Source organism: Nipponia nippon, unplaced genomic scaffold (genome assembly GCF_047370975.1).
Source record: "Nipponia nippon isolate SJK-2023a ecotype South Korea unplaced genomic scaffold, ASM4737097v1 scaffold_2, whole genome shotgun sequence".
In the NCBI taxonomy this organism is placed as follows: Eukaryota; Metazoa; Chordata; class Aves; order Pelecaniformes; family Threskiornithidae; genus Nipponia; species Nipponia nippon.
The window spans coordinates 6597137-6610874 of record NW_028262336.1 but is presented as its reverse complement, the minus strand read 5'-3'; the positions used below and the strand labels follow the sequence as shown (position 1 = coordinate 6610874).

Below are 13738 nucleotides of genomic sequence, written 5' to 3'. Positions count from 1 at the left end.
CGCTGGCACGCTGTACGTACCAGGATGACATGCATCCAAATACAGCCGTGCCAGGATGGAAGGTGAAGGCAGTGCCACAGAAGTCACAGTAGAAGGTATCAATGTGAGATGAATTTGCAGGCTCCAAAAGAAATGATCTGCCAGCATATATTCAACAAGTTAAGGAAAAAACGCAGGATTTTTGACAAACTTCTCCAAGGCATGCCTCAGTCTACAGGTAATTCAATGACTAAAATTGTTGTCTTTCCATTAAAGGTCACTGGAAGAAAGGCTGCATTTTTGATTTAGTCTTCTGTGGCAGAATTTAATTATTTAGTGTCGTAACTAGACCACACTAAGCATGCATGGGCATTCACGCAAGACATTTGCACTGAAAACCAAAACTTGAGGGATTTAAGTGCAAAAATTGAAAAACAGTTTCTGAAACACATCATCTTTGGGGGTTGGTTATATGCTGATCACACACAGGAGGTTTCCTTCACAACCTTCAGTGCATATTGCAGAGCATCCAGAATTTAACACGTTAATTTTTGTCTTTTATGTACAAGTGTATTTACTACAAAAAGTGAAATTCAATTAATCCCTTTTACAGACATCCAGGATAAGTGAACAAAGATGAATACGAAATTTAAACACACATCTGGACCCAAATGTTGCAACTGATCCCTACTTTGGTGACTGGGTGAAGCATGAGTGCCTTCAAATTGTATGCTATTTGAAGTTAGGATTCCAATTTTGTCTCTGAAAAATCAAGCTGTTTAGCGTATGCTTAAAAAGCTAAAACATTAGAAAACAGCATTCAGAAAACTAATACAGCTCTTCTAATAAACCTAAACCTCAATATGATGGAATGGGAGAGAGTGAGATCTATTCAAATCCAAAAGCATTTGCTTTCAGTGGTGTGCAAAAATCTAATATTTTGGACATGCAAACATATGGAAAAAATATTACCTGGGGGGCTGAATTTGTGAACCATATTCAGCATGATATTATCCAAAATGATGGAAAGAAGCAGAAGTGAATAAAAACTTCAGAGGAGGAAAACATTATTTCTTCATACACTGTGAATCTTTTCTGTCTAAGAGTTCCCATTCCCACCAAGAGGTAAAACAGCCTTCATGAAGCATGGCCTGAAGACTAATCACATGTGTTTTGACATGTACACCTGTGTAATGGCACACAGCTAAACTACACAGCAGATGGCTTTCATTTCTTTTGTAAGTGGGAGAGGCGGAAAGAAAAAGGAGACGGAGAAGATACTCTTACAAGCTCGTTTTCAGTCATGGTGTCCTACACGTAGGACATTCAGCATGAATATGGAGACATGGTCTGGCATTTAGACTGCCGTGAGTATTTGTATTTCAGTGCCAGTTTCAATAGTCAAATCTGTGATCTTTTGATCAAGAGGTGACTTTTGGGAAACCACCTATTTCTGGATATCCAGTTTTATAGTAACCACTCCTCCAGCACTACTTGCTCTTGGTACCATTTTTACCTTCTATCTGGTGCGGACATTTTATGGAGACAGGTATACAACACAGTGTTAAAGCAGGGTGCGTCAAAGAGGATTTCTGCATAAGGAGAAGGACTGACAATACATTTCAGAAAAGAGAGACATTTGGTGATATAACTGTAGAATAGCAACGTGCTTGCCCAAGTTGGAAGATAATTTACCGTAACTGCAAAGGGAATATTCTGAAAAATTCTGCCACACGCTGTAGTTGTGCCATTTTGCGCAGTGATTTCAGACCTAACAAACTGGACTGTCTTAATATTTTGATGGTTGGTGTTCAAACTGCTGTAGGAAATGCTGCTACTGATTCAGCAAGGTGGTCTTTTCCATCCAAACAGAATAAATTCTGCCAGTGTGGGGTAAAAGTGCACTGAACAACTGCATTTTCTTTTTGTCCCTTTCTTTTTTCTTGCTAAATCTAAAATATTATGCTCCAAGAACTGCCTAGTTTAAAGTCCTTTTTTTTCCTGCTGTAATGTGTTATATTTTTAAAAAAGCTAACATGCAATACACTGTATTACGCTAATTAGATGAAAAATAACCCAGAACAAAAAGATCCCTAGTAAGCATAACAGCAGAAAGATGTGACATTTTCAACTGTCATGCTGGCCAATCTTAAATTCAATCTCACCCAACGTCAGTGGATATCTTGTAGGTATTGCAATTAGAAAGCAGGTTGCATACATGCCTCTGTTGTAATCTACACGTCAACGTCACAGCTATGGGGAGCCATTATTATTTGTTAAATAATTTGAATGTTAACACTTAACTAAAGCTTGAATGAAAAACTAGTATCAAATTTTGCCATTTTTTTTAACCTGGCTACTTCTCCGCTTTTCTGCATATTGGGTCTATTTTTATTAAAGATGTCTCAGAAGAAAACCATGAACCTTGTCAGATTTGTTTTAAATAAGGGTTTTTTTTCATGTAAATCTATTGCTTAAGTCCATTTGATGGTTATGTCTTCAGATAAAGAATAAAGCTTAAAGTTGTGGCACTTTTTTCAAGCACATTCAGCCCAGTTACACAGTTTGATTTCTATAAACACATCAGAGCAGAATTTCTGCTCCACTGCTATTTTGAGCCTGTTTCACCATTTCTCTCATTTGCAAATGCCAAATAAAGGGCCTCTGCCCATGTTGTTCTCTTTTTCGGAACATTCCCTTCCTTAAGGAGACACATAAAAGCTGGGGAAATAATATCCCTTTCCTGTCTCAGATTGCTGTGTAGGTGACCATTCCCTTCCAACAACTCCTTATTTTCAGGAGCAGATCAACTGAGTCTTCTCGATAATTTGCATGTCTATTTATTACATTAATTATGATAATTCTTGAAAAATGCTAACTCTCGAAAGCTGTTGTAAACATAAGGCTTATTACATCTAGACTTTTTTGGCATTTTGCAAATGTTCATTTTTGATTCATGAATAAGCTTGACCTGGAGGTTATTATCCTCCTCAGAAGTAATGGAGAGCTTCTTAAGAAACCTGCGAAGAGAAAAGATGCCTCCTCCCTGTTCCTGATGTAGCAATCACTGTTGTTGTCCCTCATCTGCAAAGCAATATTAAGCACAGTAACCAAATAAAGGGGTTCAGACGGTGCTAATTAGTTGCTATTTCACGATGATGGTTCAGAGTGCTAACAGACGACAGTTTGGTGGTGAACAAGTACCAACAGCAGGGACACATATATAGATATCAAAGGCTATTTGAGCATCATCATGTCTGATAAAGTGAATACGTATTCTCAGAAACTGGCAACTGGCAGGCTGGAATACTGCTGGGTGTCTTTTGACATACAAATCACTGACCATATGATGGATGGTTCTCATAACTATGATGAGATCAGTAAGATGCTGCTCAGCTTCCCTTAGGTCATCATTACTTGACCGAATATGTCTTCATGAAGCTGAGGAATTAATGGCACTTTTTAAATTTCTCTCTCTCTCTCTTTTTTTTTTTTTTTTTTTTTTTAAACAGGATGTCAAATAATAAGGATTAGAATCAGTGCTGAATCTAATAGGAATGATGCTGGAGTTCAGTACAACCCGGTTACATCAGAAACCTATTTCAAGGAAACGGACAGATGTTCATGGAATTAGGTTAACATGTCCTGCAACTTCTTTGTATCTGGATCACTTCGGTGCCTTTCTGACTTGCACTTACCAAAGCTAACAGAGGATAACTCTTCAATATTGTATGGGTTCCATCTGAATGGGTAGTGCTCTGGAAGAAAAAGAAGTGTCCTACTGTAGCTATTTATCCTACTGTAGCTACCTGTCTTACTGTAAAGCACCTTAGTATTGTTGATACTGTTACACGCTGTTGACAATATGATAGAAAGGCTCAAGACCGGTTGGAAGACTCTTCTTCCATGTAAACGTCGATTTTTGACAAAGAATCCACCTGCTTCTCTCAAACTCCTGAGGACGTTCAAGTGGAGCAGAGATTAATTGTATTCCTCTTAAGTGGGAATATCGTCTGGGGGGGGGGAGATCCATGAAATCCTTCCACCTCCAAAACCTCGATGCCATATAGTCAGAGAGACACATGTGTAACCTGGGGGAGGAGGAGGAAGGTGACTCTGAATCATCAGCAAGTTGTGGGTGGGGATATGAGAAGGGAGCCCAGCGCTGGGTACTGAGGCAGAGGGCAGAACAAATCAGTTATTATCTCTAGATCAGAAACATGCTTGACAGGTACCATTAACAGCTGCGAATGTAAAAATGTCCCAATTCTACTTTTTCTGTTACCCAAAAGAATTCAGAGCCTCAGTGGCCTGAAGGACCTATCTTCCACAGAGAAACGAGAGAACCAGTACAAACAAAGCAAACTTCACTCACGTGCCTGAAATAAAGTGAGGCTCCTGCGGAGCTTGCTAAGCTGGGAACGGAGGAACACAAAGGAGCCCTTGGCTATGGAATAAGCCCGACTTAAGGAAGCAAGGAAGTGTGTGACTCTAGTTTTACAGGTCAAGAAACAAAGGCAGACAGATGGGATACGACTTACACACGGTCACACAGCAAAGCGCTGTTGGAGAGGGATTTCGGCTCTGGGTTTCCACACGCCTACCTACCATGAAGCCAGCTTGCTGCTTCCCCCTAAACTGCCTTGTGCTGCAGAGGCAGAACAACGATAAACCAGTGCCTCTGTGCAAATGTTGAAGGCTCCCGGTCCCTGCCACAGACATAAAGGATTTTGCCACTGCTGCAGGAAGCGTTAACATCAGCGGTGCGTGCTTCACGTCCCTGAGCATCATTAACACCTTTTATCGATATTATGAAGTTCTGCAACAAAAATAATAGGATTTGTCAGGGGCCGTTATGAACCGCCCCTGCTGGATAAATACATAATACATGATGGCAAAGGTCTGATGGGACTTTAATCAATTGCCTTTCCGAGTCAAATAAATGTCACATTAGACGTAAGCCCTGTTGCATTCTGTGGGGGCCTCTGCTCCCCTCGTCTCACGGGCCTGACACCGCCACGGGGAGCTATGCGCACGCATAGACTCCTACTTATTTGTAGCAAATATATCAGAGCAAAACTGGAACAGCACGTTGTAAATTACAGATTTGGGACACCTTATAATGAAAGGCAAAGGGGAAAGGGAAGAAATATGGGGACACCATAGGCATGATAGGTCACCTCAAATACATCTCCTTGGGAGTTGGCATTGTCATACCACCTTTCGCAGTCACTGCAGCATATCTCACTGCAAAAGTAGTGACTCAACTTTAAACGTTAAAGTCACGTATTTTAGGTCTAGTACCAGGAAAAGAAAGCTCGTTGATTGTTTCAGCATGCACCTGAAAAAATTATGAATGTCCACTTGCGTTTTAGCATCCCTTTGAAGAAATTCCAACAATCAAAACACAACTTGAACATAAATTTGCAGGTTTAACTCCTCTCCCAGATATGAAAGAGCTATTTTTCTTACCGTGCTATGCTTTTTTTTTTTTTTTTTTTAAATTCCAGGCAGCATTTTTAACAGCCATCTACTCTCCTCTCTGAACGGGTAGTGGACATGAATTTAAATTGCAAAGTGGAGATCTAAAGTAACACAAAGTCTAGGCATATTTGGACATGGAGTTCTAAACCTAAATTTAAAAGTCCTCATTATTTTTGGCATTCACTAAATACCTCTAACTTGGACATCCCAAACAGTGGCTTAAAATGCTGGTGGACATTTGGAAAACTTTGGTCTGTCTTTACTTAACTATAGTAAATATTATGAAGTGGTAGTGCTATATTTCCCTTTATATCACAACAAGAAAGGTCATTGTTTTAAAAACACTAGATTTCACTGCCAATATGTATGAAGGAATCCCAGCAAAATGCAAACTTTTGTTCCAAATACGCAAAACCATCACATATCAGAACCTGGCAAAATTAAAACCCAAATGAAAACAAACTCTCCCAAAAGTTCCATCCCCTATCCCCCCAAAAAGGAAAACGCAAAACTTAAACCACAGAAATTTTAGTTCTTCCTGTTCTAGGTCTTAAAAACACAATTATCTGGACTAATTTAGTATTGTCTTCAATTAAAAAAGGTCACTGAATTGACAACTTACACAGCAGCAGCCAAACTCAAGTGAATGAGACCAGGCAAGAAAAGAACCCTACATAACATTTTCCAAAGAAACTGCTACCAGATTTTTAATCCCAATATTGTTTGATGTCAAAGAGAATACAGCATATTTAATCTGCCAATGTAAGAAGAGTAGGTCGGTGTTAGACAGGACAACACAGAGGACTGGGTAAGGAAGGGTCCCATGCCACAAGGGCAGATTTCAGCAAGGACAGGTTGCAACGCTACTTGACCGTTTTCTCTACTTGTTTTATGCTTGCACAGCATGGAATACTATATGCTTTATTCTGAACCAGAGTGCAACAGCATAATGCCCATCGTAACATGAATATCCCCAAATATAACAGAAATCTTCCATATTGTCATCCAGAAATGCACGTATAAATTCCAGATCAATCAATAACACAATGTCACTGAACTAAGTCCAAGCCCCATAAGCTGACACGGCATTAAAATCCTGGACTGCCGCATTAGAATAAAAACTCAGTACGGAGTCCTGTGGCCATGGGGAGCAACAGAGAAGTTCACAAGGGCTCCGGGCTGACTTGGATGGAACTCGAACAAAACGCACAACTCATATCAATGAAAAGCATATGTTTGGTATAAATACTTACACAAGAGACAGGAAAGGTTCCTTCAGAGGAAGGCCACAAACTGATCGTGAGCGATCTGAGAAGAAAAGGGAGAAAGAAAAAAGGAAATTAAGTGACAATAAACACACCAAACGATACCGATATAAAACAGGGATCAAGGAGACTCACAGATGGCAGCAGTTCCCACAGGAGAGAGAAAAAAAAAAAGTGTTTTAAATTCACAAATTGCATAAATCTTGGAAGTTTTGAAATTACCTGACCCCAAAACTATGTAGCTGAGAAAACTGGCAATGGCTGAGGAGCCTTTCAGTCCTGGGATAATTCCTAGCCAGCAGACACTAAATATCCTCTGGTGGCTGTTCAACACCCTCTGTGAAATAGGCTTGTGGCTCCTCTGGACAAATGCTCTTATCACAAGAACACTGCCAGATTTGAGCGGCATCCTTCTTAGCAGTCATGCCAGATGATACAGGCCTCGGAAACAGAACTCGTCTTCTTAATCCTGACCTTCACAGAAGAGGGGTTAGGCATAGTATTAGGGCTGAGGATGCTTACATCACGGCCGAGAGCTGCACAGAAAAATTGTGTTCTCTTAGTTCCTTCTGTCAACACAGTACCTTTTGCACTTGACAGATTTGTTACCCTGAGACCCCTAAGGAAAAAAAAAGGCTGCGTGAAAGTGGAAGGGCTAAAGGACTGCAAACTTTCAATAGACTACAGGTCTAGTTTCCAAAGTCTACTATGGAGTATCTAAGCTGTATCGCCAACACATTTTCCAAAACGTATTAACCTGGGATGAAGTAATAGACAAAATGAATCAAAGCCTGATGCTCTGAATTGTAACAAGCAGATACACTCCTGCTGGGCACAGAGAACAAGGGCAGATGCCCCCAAAATGTTCAAAGCTACAAATCAGCCCTGTCCCCCCTTCCCTTCACCAAGCTGAAAGAAATTCAGGTAGTCAGACCAGACAGTGCTCTCCAAAAGATTGACATCAGGGGACCAGGAGCACGGTGGACAAAGACCATGGGATCCAGGTGGTGTACTCCAGCACTTAAGTCAAGACATGGCCCTCACCTACTGTTCCCTGTCCAGTTATAGGGAGAGGTTAGCTCTGTCGTTTCTCAAAGCAACTAAAGATATTCACAGAAATACAAACCTAAGCTGAGATAGTGAAGGGAAAGCGAGGAGCTGTCACAGGAGAGAAAGAGGGAAGGCAGGTAGAAAATTTGTTCAGAGTTGTAGCTATTATTTGTGGGCATTATGGGCCTGGTAGAGGAGGATGTAAGAGAAAGCACATGTGCATACCTAGTGGTTGGTCATTCGCAAGCGAGGTGAAGGAAACACAGCAGAGAGTAGAGAGAATCCTAAAAACTGCAGGGCAGCAAACAAGATGCTTATAGCATCCTTTGGACAGGCCACCCAGAAAGGCCCTGTTTAACAGCAAATTTCTCTTTAAAGAAGTTGACTGCTCGCACACGTAAGGAAGATTTGCATGAGAGAGATGACGGGATGGATTCTGCCCAGACTGAAAAGCTGAACTGCCATGAGATGAAAGGAAGGGCAAGATCAGGCCGGTGGAGAACAGGTCGTTATTTATGTTCCTTTCAAGAATCCATTACTCTGACAAACTTTAACAGGCAAGTTCTCCTGGTGGAAAAACTCCTTTGAGAAGCATGTACTTTCCTTTTGCATTGCTCCTCAAGGTTTAACCATGAAGCCCACAGATTCATCTGCGATAGACTGTATGTGAAGGACTGTTAGTGGCTGGAAGTTGGGAAGTATTTCTTTCAGGGCTTTGGGCAGATGGGACAGTGAGCTGCATACCATGGAAGAACCTGAGACAAGAGGTCTGAGCCAAAGAATGTGCCTTGGAGCCCTGGAGTTAAAAAGAAAAAAAAAAAGAAAAAAAGTAAAAAAAAAACCAAACAGAAGGCATCCAGCATGGGAAAAAAAACACAGAATGGAAACTTTTAGGCCGAGTGGTTAGAGTTTGGCGCTGTTAAAAGCAACATAAAACAAGCTCTCTTAAGGGAAAGAGTCAAGCAACTTTGATGACATGGACGCCAAAGAATTCTACAAATTATGGCCTGAGACTCTGGAGGTGCTGAGTAATGACTTACACCAACATTGCCGTCGAATTTGCTATAAGAAGTGAAGAAGACTGTCGTACCTAATTAAAACTGTAGGGTAATTTCAGACAGGCACGATATACTAGAAGTTGCAAACTCCAATCTGGCAAATCACCAGAACTGAAACACCATCATTTTTTAAATGATCGTAATTGGTCTGGATGTTTGATTACCAGTTTTGTTCAAAAGAAAATAGATGAAAACAAAAGTTTCCATGTAAAGAATTGGAAAAACAAGATGTGTCTGAGGAAACTATGATTCATTCCAGGTTAGATAACTGCAGAACACGTATGCGGGAGAGAAGTGGGCCAAATCCTGTTCTCACTGCCCTGTGCAATCCTGCTGACTTAATTGAAACCAGGAGCAGAACCTGAACCATTAAAATGCTGGGGTGAAACTTTTTATCATATGGCGCTGTTTGTCACTAGAGACTTACTTAACCTAATTACATTAGATTAACACAGGAGATTTCTTCAAGATATACTATTATATAATAGCATAAAAAAATGAAGTCTAAGCAAGCTGACTGTTTTCCCCAGGTCTCCGTGTTATAAGCAGAATAATTACCCGTCTCTATTTATGTCGTTTGTTTTCAACCCAGTATGGCTCTATTTGGTGGGCTGGACAAAGGGAATCCACTGATCTTTTTCATATTGAATTCCTAGTGTTAATTAATCATTATTATTATTTGGAAGCTGTTTTGGCCATCGGACAGAATAGCCAGGGGCTAATCTTAATCCTGCCCTTGCTTTATTGCAGCCAGATTCTGCCCGCTTTCTCTTTCTTCGCTACGTGAATAAATTCCATTTAAATGACAAAGACTAAGAGACAAGCAAGGCCTAAAGGTTAAGGATATTTAGGGATCTATCCCCCCTTGAGTTTAATGAGAACAAGGTTTCTAAACACTGAAAAATTTCTGTTTATGGGGAGTTAAGATGGTGAAATCTGGTCATATGAGTTAGATCATAGAAGCAGGTAATCGATTTATGAGGCTAACTACAATTTTCAAAAGTGACTTAGGCATTCACGTCAAAGTCCATTGGAAGCCAGGGAAATTTTGGCTGTAAACCACCTGGGGACTTGAGAATATTTTATCTCTGTTAGCTAAAGCACTGCTTACTTTCAACAAAATTAACATCTTAGGTACCAAAGTCATTTTTGCAATTGGCATTCAGTTGCTTCTTACAATTTATTCACTAAGTGGCTTGAGTTAACCTGCTTCAAATGCCTTTTTCTTAGCAGTAAATTGGGACAGCAATTCACCACCAAGGTGAGAAATGTTACGCCTTCGGCCCCTAGACTGGCCAGAAGCTGGCAAATTATGAACTGCTTTAAGCAGGGAGGACTGGCAATGGATTCAGATAATCCTAAACTCTCGCCTCAAAAACATTCTCACCCTTTACCGATACAGAGCGAGCAAAGGGCACAGCTTTATCGTATGTAATCTAATCAGTGTATTGGATCTAAGATACAGGGTCTTGTCACCCCTGTCCTCCTGGATGCACTACATCTGCTCAGTATCTAAACTAGAATTTAATCCCAGTGGAAGATGAAGAAAATAATTCACTGGAGAATTCCTCCGTTCAGAGGGGGCCAAACAGAGCCAGTGCCATGCTGGGGGAACACGGTGAAAGGGGAGACTCAGCTGAAATTCAGTGGAGCCCTGTAAATGATGTGAGGGGGCAGAGAGGCTGCATTGCATCTCTGACACGGCAGAGACAGATTACAGCAAAATTAAATTGAGGATTTTAGTGGATATAATTGTTGTTTTTATATATTAATGAACAACAATAATACGTGATTCTAAACTGAATACCAGGTTTGACATTTAATCTGAGTGCTCATACTATCCATAAATGTTCATAAACGTCACAAGACCCCTACCCTTTGATTGAATTACAATCTAGTACGCAATTTAGGAAACACGGATTAATCTACATAGATTTATATTTCTGCAGGTTACATTGTTACTTGTTGATTTATTCCCTTTTCCCCTAAGTGTCCTTCCCATCGAGAATCCAGGAAAATACATGCAAATCTTTAATAGGAGAGCAGCTCAAAATCCAGTGACTAGCAGCAGATGGAAACTTGGTTCAGTGAAACCTATACTAATTACCATTCGCTTTTTGAAGTCACCTCTGCTAATGGCCAGCAAAATCTTAGTCCCTGTGATATCTCCTATTACCTTCACATTAACTCTTACTACAGCCAGCAATCACCTAACATGTTTCTTGGCAATGCTGTGCAATTAAACTGCCTTTCAATCAGCTTGCTGAGGAATCCAGAAACGGAAACTGCTTTAATATTAGGAGTTAATTACAAGAATGCAGAGGAAGGCAGTCAAATGTTATGTTAACATACCAGAAATATGACAACGCCTTAACCACAGATGTCACAGGCAAGGTAAGGAGCCACATCAGGAAAAGCAACATGGCAACATATAGAGGAAAATGATCCTCAAGTTCTCCTTTTTATTTTCTGTGGTCATGCTACTTGAGGTGACCACCTCCTTTAGCAGCCAAAATATCTGGAATTTCACTGTCACCTGTATTAACAGGCTTCATTGCACAATGGTATCTGCTTGGGGACTGATAATGACACCTCCTCAAACAGTGTGTCGCAGCAATGGTCCAAAGGGCCGATAAGACAATAGCGCTTCTGCAGATCCTGACCTCTGGAGAGGCCCAGTCCTGCTCCCTTTGAATCAACCAAGTCTTCTCAAAGGGTTAATGGGGCAGGTTCCCCTTCTTCTTCTGCATCTTTGCCTCTATGTGCCTACTAGAAGAGGGACAGGTCCCCAGCGCGGCCCTGGTCCTTGTGGATTCATTCGTCCATACAAGACCGAAGAGAAAGGCTGGCTGCTCTACCTAGTAAGCAAGGAAATGAATGTCACTCGGTTGAGTTAGTGCTAGGAAAGTGAGGAACTGAGGAGGTGGTTTTACAACTGACAGCTTATTGAGTGAGGGAGAAAGCACAAATGGGAGAGGATACCGCAAATTCAGCTTGAGGGCCAGTTATACGGCCATATATCAACTCTTAGTCTACGAAACTGGGCAATCAAAAGAAAATTATCTTTGAAAAATGACAAGGAGTTTTTGTACGTACATTGGAATTAAGGGATGTCTGTATACATTGGAATGCACTTACACATGTATTTTGGTTATGTATCATTAAAGAATTTGAAAAAAATCTATTCAACTACAGGTTTTTAATGAAATAAAGAGCCAAATTGTGGTTCTGCAGACAATGCAATGATGACTTGAGAATAATTTTGACTCAAAATTTATCAATAATACTTCCATCACTCATTTTCCAAAGACAGAGTTTGTTTAGAAGCTACAGTCCACAGATGATAACAGAAAAGGTAACAGACTTTTTTCCTCTCTCAAACCTGAAGACAGAAAACCTTGCAGTTTACCTTATCACATACTGTAAAGGATTTATGATATAACTATAGCTTATATTTTCTTTAATTAGTATATAAGTAACTATTTAGTATCATTGTTAAATTTGGACCAGGAAGTGTAGTAAAAGGAGACTTTTTTATTTTTTGTAATTAAGAATAGCTAAAATGTTGGCCTTGTCTTTTTCAAGTTAAGAAATCTGTACTGGGAAAAGGAGACTTTAAATGTGTGTTATACAAAAATACTTTTATAAACCAGAAACTTCATGGACGCTTAACTAGAAAATACAAAAGAAAAGTCTTGATGGCACTCCGCTTGCCAGGAAGGCCGGATAATATCATGTTTTGATAAGACAAAATAAATTAATCCAAGCAAAATTTGGACTTTCAGGTATATGTAAGCTAATTCAAAAAGACATCAAGACAAGGAGCTGACTCATTCCACAGGTAACTCAGCCCAAAATAAGTCCTACCAGCTGTTCTCAGTGAAAACAATGAGATAGATGAAATAAGAAAAGGAATCTCTTACATCTGCAAACTGAACTCTAATTAACATCCATCGGAGGTCTCCAGCTCCCTAAGAAGAACTTCAGTCAAGAAAAGTCTCTATACAAAGCACCTCTGAGGAAAGCATCTTTAAAAGAAGAGCGGGAGAGCTCTCTGGAAGCAACAGCACATTACAGCTTCAGCAGCAGTTGCTTTAAGGGGCTCAGGGTGAGAGCAAAACTAGCAAAAAGTAAAAAAAAAAAAAAAAAAAAAAAGGTTAAATACATTGTTGCTTTATAATCTAAACGTAGCATTTTGAGCATGCATCTTGACTTAAAGGTAGCCTGAAATGGTATTACTTTTAATTTTCAGTAACTCTAACCACTGACTACGTCTTTGAGGAACTTGCAAAAATATGTCAAACCAGGCCGTTTCATTGGCAGGTACTTAGCCACCGCAGCCCCACCCAGCTCAGCCTGCTGGCAGAAGGAAGCTGCCTACCACCACCCTCCCAGTGCCAGGTCCACCACCACCATGGAGGGGTGCATGGGCAAAGAGGCCAGTGCTTCTTGGGCGCTGGGGGGACTAATTCTCGGAAACAGAATAGCTGGGAAGGGGAGCTGCTGCCAAAATAACTCACACCGCCTACTTCTGATTGCCCAAAAGGGCTGCGCTGTAGGCCAGGTTCAGCGCTTTGTCATCCCTCCAACGTCCCTGACGCCCTTCCCTTGTTGCGTGGCTGTGAGTGCTCCCATCAAGAGACAGTGAAGGAGCAAAGATGGCCCTGGAAAAGACGGTGGTTGTGATGTGACTGTGTTGTTCCCATCCAGCTTACAGCCTGTTCACTCTTGGAAAAGAGGGGAAAAAAGAAGTCAATCATTGACCAGATGAGTTGTCTTTGTGGTCCATAAACAGTTTGGGCATCTCCATTTTATAAAATATTTTGTGTTGACTGCTCTTGGCACTTGGAACTCAGCTTTGAAACCTTAAATAGAAGAAAACAGAAGATGTATCTACCTAAA

At 40.6% G+C, this 13738-nt stretch overlaps 1 protein-coding gene across 2 annotated transcripts in view; it reads right to left on the bottom strand.

Annotated features, from left to right (window-relative positions):
- ZBTB20 (zinc finger and BTB domain containing 20) overlaps positions 1-13738 on the bottom strand; it is a 469974-nt gene that overhangs the window by 116802 nt on the left and 339434 nt on the right. For both annotated transcript variants that reach the window (XR_015705073.1, XR_015705072.1), the window contains one exon: positions 6717-6771. The gene's annotated coding sequence lies outside the window, so the exon portion shown is untranslated. The remainder of the gene's footprint in view (positions 1-6716; positions 6772-13738) is intronic.